General features: G+C 41.2%; 1 non-coding gene across 1 annotated transcript; it reads right to left on the reverse strand.

The window, feature by feature from the left end:
• Positions 1-525: 525 nt before the first annotated feature.
• TRNAK-CUU (transfer RNA lysine (anticodon CUU)) lies at positions 526-598 on the reverse strand. The gene has a single exon. It is a non-coding gene; the product is annotated as a tRNA-Lys (tRNA).
• Positions 599-9,847: the final 9,249 nt, after the last annotated feature.

Genomic DNA, 9,847 nt, shown 5'->3' on the forward strand with positions numbered 1-9,847 from the left:
GAATGGTCAGAGCCATTCACTCATAGTTTAGTTGAGACATTGGAACTTAAATATGAAAAGGGAATCCGGAATGCTTTGGTCAACCTTAATAGCTCTGAATGGTCAGAGCCATTCACTCATAGTTTAGTTGAGACGTTGGAACTTAAATATGAAAAGGGAATCCGGAATGCTTTGGTCAACCTTAATCGCTCTGAATGGTCAGAGCTAGTCACTCATTGTTTAGTTGAGACATTGGTAGTTAAAGAAACTCTCACCTGTTAATCATATGTAAATTTTTGCTGATTGTCTTTTGTTGTAATTTCCTGCCTAAAGGATGTGGATGTATTTCAGAACCCCAATAAAAGGGATGGCAAGGCCAGAGCTGTGGCAGTCCTCCTCCTAGAGGTGGACTCCTGCCTGGCCCCCATTTTATCAAATTAATTCTTTTCTAGCTTCTCTTCATTTTGATTGTGGCCTTCTCCAGAAACCGGACCTGAACGGGATCTCTGAAACACGCGGGACATGACAAGGGATTTCCACATCTGGTGCCCAACGTGGGGCTCGAACCCACGACCCTGAGATTAAGAGTCTCATGCTCTACCAACTGAGCTAACTGGCCTGGTTAAAAAAAACATTCTCACCCTACTTACAGATCCAGATTCTGCAGCTGGCCGTGGGCTTTTGAGTGCAGTGAATTTTCCACACCTTTTCTTGGTGTATTTTTCCTCCTTCACTCTAGACGAAAACCATCATCTCCTCCAGAAGTCCCATGTGGGCGCCACATGTGGAAATCCCTTGTCACGTCCCACGTGTTTCAGAGATCCCATTCACATCTGGTTTCTGGAGAAGGCCGCAATCAAAATGAAGAGAAGCGAGAAAAGAATCAATTTGGGAAAATGGGGGCCAGGCAGGAGTCTACCTCTAGGGGGAGGACTGCCACAGCTCTGGCCTTGCCATCCCTTTTATTGGGGTTCTGAAATACATCCACATCCTTTAAGCAGGAAATTACAACAAAAGACAATCAGTAAAAATTTACATATGATTAACAGGTGAGAGTTTCTTTAACTACCAATGTCTCAACTAAACAATGAGTGACTAGCTCTGACCATTCAGAGCGATTAAGGTTGACCAAAGCATTCCGGATTCCCTTTTCATATTTAAGTTCCAATGTCTCGACTAAACTATGAGTGAATGGCTCTGACCATTCAGAGCTATTAAGGTTGACCAGCCTTCCGGATTCCCTTTTCACATTTAACTACAAAGTGTCAATGTTCGGTTTCCGGCATCTCCCCCCAATTCCTTCCTTTAAAAAATCATACATTTAAAGACCAGAAATAAACATATAGAACAAAATATGTTTGAGTTCCAATTTCAATGTCCAAAAGTTCTGAGTCCAAAGTTTCAATGTCCAAAAGTTCTGAGTCCAAAGTTTAAATGTCCAAAAGTTCCTCAAGTGTACAGGTCAGCAACGATATCTGGATGGTGGACAAACGGTGGCGATGCAGGTCCAACCTCTGGTTTGGTCCTGGGCAACCTGCAGCGATGCACATCTGCTGACTGCTAGCATGGCCACGCGTCGTCAGCGTCCACCATCTCAGGACTATTTTTCCTCTTGTCTTCATGGCTGGATCATTCCTGTTAATTCCTCTCTATTACAGGAATCCACATGGTCTTGGAGTTGTTTTCTGAAAATATACAAACATATTCTCGACCAAAAGTTAATAAAGGAATCTTTTCTATAATTTTTTCTTGGTATCCTATTTTTTTTTTTTTTTGCCCAAACAATTTTCCTTTGGCTATTTTGACACCATGTATGTTTTTCATGGGTGTTCTGCTATATGAAAATTAATTTTCAAAGTAAAAATTTTTAAGAAGTAATTTACTTATAGGATATTTTTTCTTTACATGGTACTTTTCCACTATCCCCCCTTCTTTTTTATTTAATTTTTAGGAGGCTTTAGGAAAATTTTTATAATGCAGTCTTGATAACTTTACATTTTTGCACAAAAATATGACTGCTTTAGGTTCATTGCATGTTAAGTAATTTTACCATGAAATGAATTACCAATATAAATTTTGGTTAATACTTTAGGAACAGCTTTTTGTACAATTAAATTTCCTTAAATATTCACTTATTTCATTTAGCCAATTTAAATTAATCTGAAAACTTGACTATTTTACTGTCAAATTTAATACTCTAACAACAATCTTAGTTTACCCTGTAATTAATGGAAAAGATTATTTTGCATCCTTGAGAAAGCCCTGAGAATTCCTGGATTTAGGCTGGATTTAGATATAGGGCAGCTGCCATCGGCTAACTCTCTGTTGCCTGGTTCCCAATCTAAGCTGGGCCAAGTCTGTTTTTATCTGTTTTTATCTCTTCCTGGTTCTGATCTGGACCAATTCTCTGTATGTTGCCTGGGTCCTGATCTGAGCTGGCATGGGAAGCGCGAAGCAGCCAGGGGCAGGAGACCTCCCTCAGAAGGGGCGAGTGTTCAAGCCCCTGCAATGTTGTGGGGGTTAGGTTCTGTGCCCCACCTCTGTTGACCCCCAAGTTCTCTCCTGATGGCCCCTCTGCAACTGTGCCTGTCTTAGGTTGCTCCTCCCTTGAGGAATCTTTCCCATTATTGACTAACCAGCCATCCTCCTGGGCCAAGCAGGGTGATGTGAGGTTCAGTTTTTGTCTCCTTGGTAGCCTATGCCCCTATGGCCTCCATGCCCAGCATCTGCCTTGGGATCCCCTCGCCGTCTGGCGGGGCCCCAGCATTGATCACATGTCTTGGGGAACCCAGGTTTCTTCTCCATGGAGGGCCCAGCTCACGCCATTATGCGAGAGACAGATCCATGGTACCAGCTACCACGAGGCTTCAACCGCAGCATGAACTGAAAACTCAGGCAACAGCTGTGGGCAATTGGATTGTGAGAAGAGGGTCCTCTTGGCAAAAAGGGCAAGAAGGGCCAATATAGAATGCTCAAGTGCCTTCCCAGGGGGCCTTCCACATAGTGTTAGGGATTAAATCCTTTCATGTCCTTATTAAATTGTTGCCAAACATTCAAAAAAGATTAGATTTTTAAGTTTGTTTGGGATAATTATACAATATGCTGTTGTAAAACATCAAAAATTATAATGACATTATAAAAAAATATCATGTAAGGATACTTTGCTCTAGGCATGGCAATTCAATTTTCAAACTGGCTGTCAATTTCTTTTTGTATAGACAAGGTCTTAGTTACATTTTCTGCACCTTTCTTTAATTCTACACACAAAGAGGCAGTGGTTTGATTTTGTGTCATACAAAAGGGAAGCTGGGCGGGGACAGTAAGTCTATTTCTTTCACCAGGTAGGGAAAGTTTTCTGTCATTATTTCTTCAAATGGATTTTCAATATCTTGCTCTCTCACTTCTTCTGGCACTCCCTTAATTTGGATGTTGTTATGCTTGAAGTTGTCCCAGCGGCGCCTTACACTGTCTTCATATTTTTGTATTATTTTTTTCTTTTTGCTCTTCTGGTTGGGTGTTTTTTGCTTCCTCATATTTCAAATCTTTGACTTAATTCTTTGGATCCTCTAGTCTACTGTTGAATCCCTGTATATTATTCTTTATTTCAGTCAGTGTATGCTTAATTTCTGACTTGTCCTTTTCCACTTTTTTGGCATTCTCAGTAAGATCCTTCAAGGTCTTACTAAGTTCCTTGGAGGTTTCTAGGAGATTCTTGAGTAACCTTATAACTGTGGTTTTGAACTCTATATTCTCTTTGCTTTCTTCCATTTCTTTCATTTCTGACATGTTTTCTTGTCCCCACATTTTGGCTGCTTCTCGTGTTTGTTTCTATCTATTGGGTAGCTGCTAAGTCTCCTTGAGTTGATAGAGTGGTCTTGTGTAGTAGGTGTCTTATAGGGCCCAGTGGCTCAGCCTCTCCAATCATCTGAGGTTGAAACACTTGGTGTACCCCTTTGTGGGCTGTGTTCACAGTCCTGTTGTAGTTGAGCCTTAATTGCTGTTGGTGTCACTGGGAGTAATTGACCTCCAGGCCAGTTGGCTGTGGGGACCAGCTATGACTACAGTGTGAGAGCTGCTGTGCAAGAGACATTCTTATGGAGCAAGACTTGCTTCAGTGGCGCTTTGGTGCTCATTGAGTCTGCCCCTTGAGTATGTCACTTATGGATGTGTAGAGTTGTAATCTGGTATGGTCTCACACTGACCACTGGGTACACTGGCTCTTGGGTCTCCATGGAGGTGCAAAGTCAGTCACTGCCTGGGGCAACCCAGCAGGAGCTACAGAGAGATCTGCAGATTCCTCTTCTTTGTATCAGGTTTGGAAGTGTCCATGCAAGGCCCAGATGTGAAGCAAGACAGGCTGGTGCTGGTGCCAGCCTTGGACCTTATATTGATAGCTTTGGGGCTCCGTGACCCAGCTTCAGCTTGTTTGACAGGTTAGGCTGAGAAAAGACAGACCATTCATATGCAAACACTGCTGTACACAGCTTGAGTGGAGTTGTAAATTGGGTGGGATGGGGTCTCAGGGAATCACCAGGGTGGAACAAACAAAAATGGCTTCCAGTAAGCCCTGCACCAGGGAGGTTCCAGTGCAAGAACAATGACCACTGCAAGGACCTCTGTCTGGAATAAAGCCACCCCTGTGTTCCTGCCCCGATGCCAGACAATCCAGTTTGTCCCCATATGTGTCTGGGTCCCCCAGAGCTTCGCCCAGCACTGGAGCTCAGAGGAAGTAGGAGCGTGTAAATTCAGTTTGCAGTGCCAGCTTTTAAGAGGAGCAGCTGGATTTCCAGCACCCTATGTGTCACTCAGCCCCAATCTGCACTGCTTTTTACAGTCCGTAGTTTTTACAGCCCGTAAGGACTTGTTTTCCCAGCTCTGGAACCCTGGGAAGGGGGTCTGGTGTAGGACTGGGACCCCTCACTACTCCAGGCAGCCTCTGCAGAGGCGATCTCCCTCCTGATGAAAAAAGCAGCCTACTCAGGTGCCAGACCAGCTGGTTCTGTGCCTTTGCATCTCCTACCAGTCTCAATGTGCTTTCTTTTTTACGTCTCTAGTTTTAATACTTCCACTCAGTCAGCTTTCCTGCAGTTCTGGATGACAGTTGTTCTGTATTTTAGTTGTAATTTTTATGTGGTTGTGGAAGGCAGCAAGTACAGGCATTTATCTATGCCACCATCTTGGTTCCTCCCAATTGATTCCTATTTATCGTTTCAAGCTCTCTTTTCATATTGATGTAGCTCTCATTAAGTCCCTTAATATTCTCATTAATTTCCTTGATATATCATTAAGTTGTTTGTATTTCTCACTGAATTATTTGAGCAACCTTATTACTATTACTCTGATGTCTTTACCTAGCAAATTGATTGTCTCCATTTCATTTAGTTCTTTTTCTGAAGATTCCTAATTTTCTTTCATTTGGGTTTTTTTCTGTGTCTCCCCATTTTTTGTGTCCCTTTGTATTTGTGTGTATGTATTTGTGTGTATGTATACCTATTCCTCCTAGTAGTCTTATGTAGTAGGTATTTTGTGGCACACACTGGTGCAGTCTCTTATATACCCTGGGGTGGGTGCTCTAGGAAAGCCCCTTACTTGCGTAATTTGGGTTTTCCTGTTGTAGATGGTTCTTTAATGTTATTGTCCTATTCATGGATAGTCTCCTCTCAGGCTGGCTGACTATGTGGCTCACCTCCAACAATGTCATGTAAGTTGTTGTAGAGCTGCTGACCAAACAGAACAAAATACAACAAAACAAAACATGAAACAGATGAAACAAAACAAAAATGTACAGAAGACCCATACAACACACAAAAAAGCAATCACCAGACAAGAGTGAATGAGGAAATAGAAAAGAGAGCAAGAACTACAGTAATAAAAAAAAAAAAAGGAAAAATACTAGGGGAAAAGAAAACAAACCAACAAAAAAAAAGCACAAACAAAACACAAGAAAAGTGGGGACAACATATGTAGAAGCAGTGCTGAAATAAAGAAAATTAGGAGAGAGCACAGACCCTGGAGATTAAAAATGGTGGCAGGGTAAGTGGATGCTGCATAGACATGCTCCCAGAACAAAACTGGAATTACAACTAAAATACAGAAAAACTTCCTGAATAGTGAACAGAAGACTTGCTGGAGAGAACCCTGATGACAGAGGATGGAAAGTGGAAGTTTTTCTGTATTTACAGCAGCATAGTATTCCATTGTGTAGATGTACCACAGTTTTTTTAATCCACTCATCTGCTGATGGTTACTTAGGCAGTTTCCAAATCTTAGATATAGTAAATTGTGATGATATGAACATAAGGGTGCATATATCCTTTCTGATTGGTGTTTCTGGTTTCTTGGGATATAAGCCTAGAAGTGGGATCACTAGGTCAAATGGTAGTTCCAGTTTTAGTTTTTAGAGGAAATTCCATACTGTTCTATACAGTGGTTGCACCAGTCTGCATTCCCACCAGCAGTGCACGAAGGTACCTTTTTCTCTGCATCCTCACCAACACTTCTTGTCATTTGTTGATTTGTTCATGGTAGCCATTCTGACAGGTGTGCGATGGTACCTCATTGTCATGTTGATTTGCATCACTTGGTGATTAGTGACTTTGAGCATGTTTTCATATACCTCTTAGCCTTCCATATGTCCTCTTTCAAAAAGTATATATTTAGGTCTGTTGCCCATTTTTTTATTGGGTTGTTTATTTCCTTTTTGTTAAGTTGTATGAATTCCCTATAAATGTTGGAGTTAAAACCTTATCAGAGATTTGGCAAATATGTTCCCCCATGCAGTGGGCTTTCTTGTTTTGTTGGTTTCTTTTGCTGTGCAGAAGCTTTTTATTTTGATGTAGTCCCATTTGTCTATTTTCTCTTTAGGTTCCATTCCCCTAGGAGCTGTATCAGTGATGACATTGCTTCGGCATATGTCTGCTATTTTGCTGCCTATGGAGTCTCGTGGGATTTTTATGGTTTCCCATCTTACGTTTAAGTCCTTTATCCATTCTGAGTTTATTTTAGTGTACGGTGTAATTTGGTGGTCTAGTTTCATTTTTTTGCATGTATCTGTTCAATTTTCCCAACACCATTTGTTGAAGAGACTGTCTTGACTCCATTGTATGCTCTTGCCTCCTTTGTCAAATATTAATTGAGCATACTGTTTTGGGTAGATATCTGGGTTCTCTATTCTATTCCATTGGTCTATATGTCTGTTCTTGTGCCAGTACCAGGCTGTTTTGAGAACAATGGCTTTCTAATGCAGCTTGAAATCCGATATTGAGATCCCACCTACTTTGTTCTTCTTTCTCAGGATTGCTGTGGCTATTCGGGGTCTTTTTTTATTCCAGATGAATTTTTGGAGAGTTTTTCCAGGTCTGTGAAATATGCCGTTGGTATTTTAATGGGGAGTGCATTGAATCTATAGATTGCTTTGGGTAGAATGGACATTTTAATGATGTTGATTCTACCAATCCATGAACATGGTAGGTTCTTCCAAATGTTTATGTCTTCCTCTCTCTCTTTTTTTCAGTGTCCTGTAGTTTTCCTCATATAGGTTTTTTAACTCCTTATTTAAGTTTATTCCTAGGTATCTTTTTTTTTTTTTTTTTTTGGTGTGATGGTAAATGAGATTGCTTTTTGAGTCTCTATTTCTGTAAGTTCACTATTGGTGTATAGAAATGCCATAGATTTCTTGGCATTAATTTTGTATCCTGCTACATTGCCGTATTCCTTTATTAAGTTTAATAGTTTTTTGATGGAGTCTTTAGGGTTTTCTATGTACAGTATCATTTCCTTTGTGAGTAATGACAATTCTACTTCTTCCTTTCCAATTTGGATGTCCTTTATTTCTTCTTCTTATCTGATTGCTGTGACTAGCACTTCCAGTACTATGTTAAAGAGGAGTGGTGAAAGCGGGCATCCCTGTCTTGTTCCTGTTCTTAGGGGAAATGGTTTTAGTTTCTGCCCATTGAGTACGATGTTGGCTGTGGGTTTGTCATTTACGGCTTTTATTATGTTGAGGTATGATCTTTCTATTCCCACCTAGCTGAGAGTTTTTATCAAAAATGGGTGTTGGATTTTGTCAAATGCTATTTCTGCATCAATTGATATGACTATGTGGTTTTTATCTCTCAATTTGTTCATGTGATGTATCACATTTATTGATTTGCGAATATTGTACCATCCTTGCATCCCTGGGATAAATCCTACTTGGTCATGGTGTATGATCTTTCTGATGTACTGCTGGATCTGATTTGCTAAAATTTTGTTGCGGGTTTTGTCATCTATGTTCATGAGGGATATTTGCCTGTAATTGTCTTTCATTGTGTTGTCTTTATCTGGTTTTGGTATTATGGTAAAGCTGGCTTCATAGAAGGAGCTTGGAAGTGTTCCTTCCTCTTGGATTTTTTTTGGATTAGTCTGAGGAGGATAGGTTTTATTTTATTTTTATTTTTTTTTAAATTTCTTTATTGATTAAGGTGTCACATATTTGTCCTTATCCCCCCATTCCCATCCCACACCCTTCCCCACGAATGCCCCAACCCCCTGTTGAACTTAACCGTTGGATAGGCTCATATGTATGCACACAAGTACTTTGGTTGATCTCTCCCCCTCCCCCCAACCTCCCCTATCCTTCCTCTGAGGCCCGCTAGTCTGATCGATGCCTCCTTGTTTCTGGTTCTGTTCTTGTTCATCAGTCTATGTTGTTCATCATTTCTCCTAGATGAGTGAGATCATGTGTCCCTAGAGATATACTTATAAGAACTGAATGTGAGACGACCAATAATAGTTATGCTGACAGGCAAATGAATCAGTCTGTAGTGAGTTTCTTTCTGGACCAACAGTTCTTTAGAGACCCAATTTCAATGTCCACCAGTTCCTTATGTGTACATGTCAGCACTGACCCCTCAGCTCTGGATGGTGGACAAATGGTGGTAACGTAGGTCCGACTCCCTCTGGTTTGGTCTCGGCCGGACCCAGGGGCACGGCTTCACCCGGACTCAGGGGCACGTGGCCTCACCCAGACCCAGGGGCGCGTGGCCTCTCCCAGACCCAGGGGCAGCGTGGCCTCACCCGGACCTAGGTGCGCGAGACCTCACCCAGATCCAGAGACACATGGCCTCACCCAGACGCAGGGGCACGTGGCCTCTCCCAGGCCCAGGGGCGCATGGCCTCACCCGGAGCTAGGTGCACGAGGTGAGGAGGATAGGTTTTAGTTCTTCCTTAAATATTTGGTAAAAATCCCCTGTGAAGCCATCTAGCCCCAGGTTTCTGTTTGATGGAAGATTTTTTATGACTGCTTCAATTTCTTCCATAGTTATCAGCCTATTGAGATTTTTAGATTCTTCCTGATTGAGTTATGGAATGTTCTATTTTTCTAGGAATATGTCCATTTTCTCCAGGTTGTTTAGTTTGTTGGAATAGAGTTGTTCATAGTATTTTTTAACAATCCTTTGTATTTCTGTGGGATCTTTTGTATATTCCATGGCTTTGGGGTGAAATGTTCTGAAGATGTCAATTAAGTCCATCTGATCCAGTGAGTCATTTAGGATTCTGTTTCTTTACTAATATTTGTCTAGAGGATTTATCCAGTGATGTCAGTGATGTATTAAAGTCCCCTACTATGATTTTATTGTTGTCACTCTCTCCCTTGATATAAGTATTTGGGTGCTCCTTCATTGGGTGCATATATGTTTATCAAGGTTATATCCTCTTGTTGTATCGATCCCTTTAGTATTATGAAGTGGCCTTCCTTATCTCTTGTTATGGCCTTCACTTTGAGGTCTTTTTTGTCAGATATAAGTATTGCTACCCCAGCTTTTTTTTTTTTTTTTTTTTTTTTTTTTCATTTCCATTTGGCTGAAAGATATTTTTCCATCCCTTC

Source organism: Eptesicus fuscus, chromosome 1, assembly GCF_027574615.1.
Source record: "Eptesicus fuscus isolate TK198812 chromosome 1, DD_ASM_mEF_20220401, whole genome shotgun sequence".
Taxonomy (NCBI): Eukaryota; Metazoa; Chordata; class Mammalia; order Chiroptera; family Vespertilionidae; genus Eptesicus; species Eptesicus fuscus.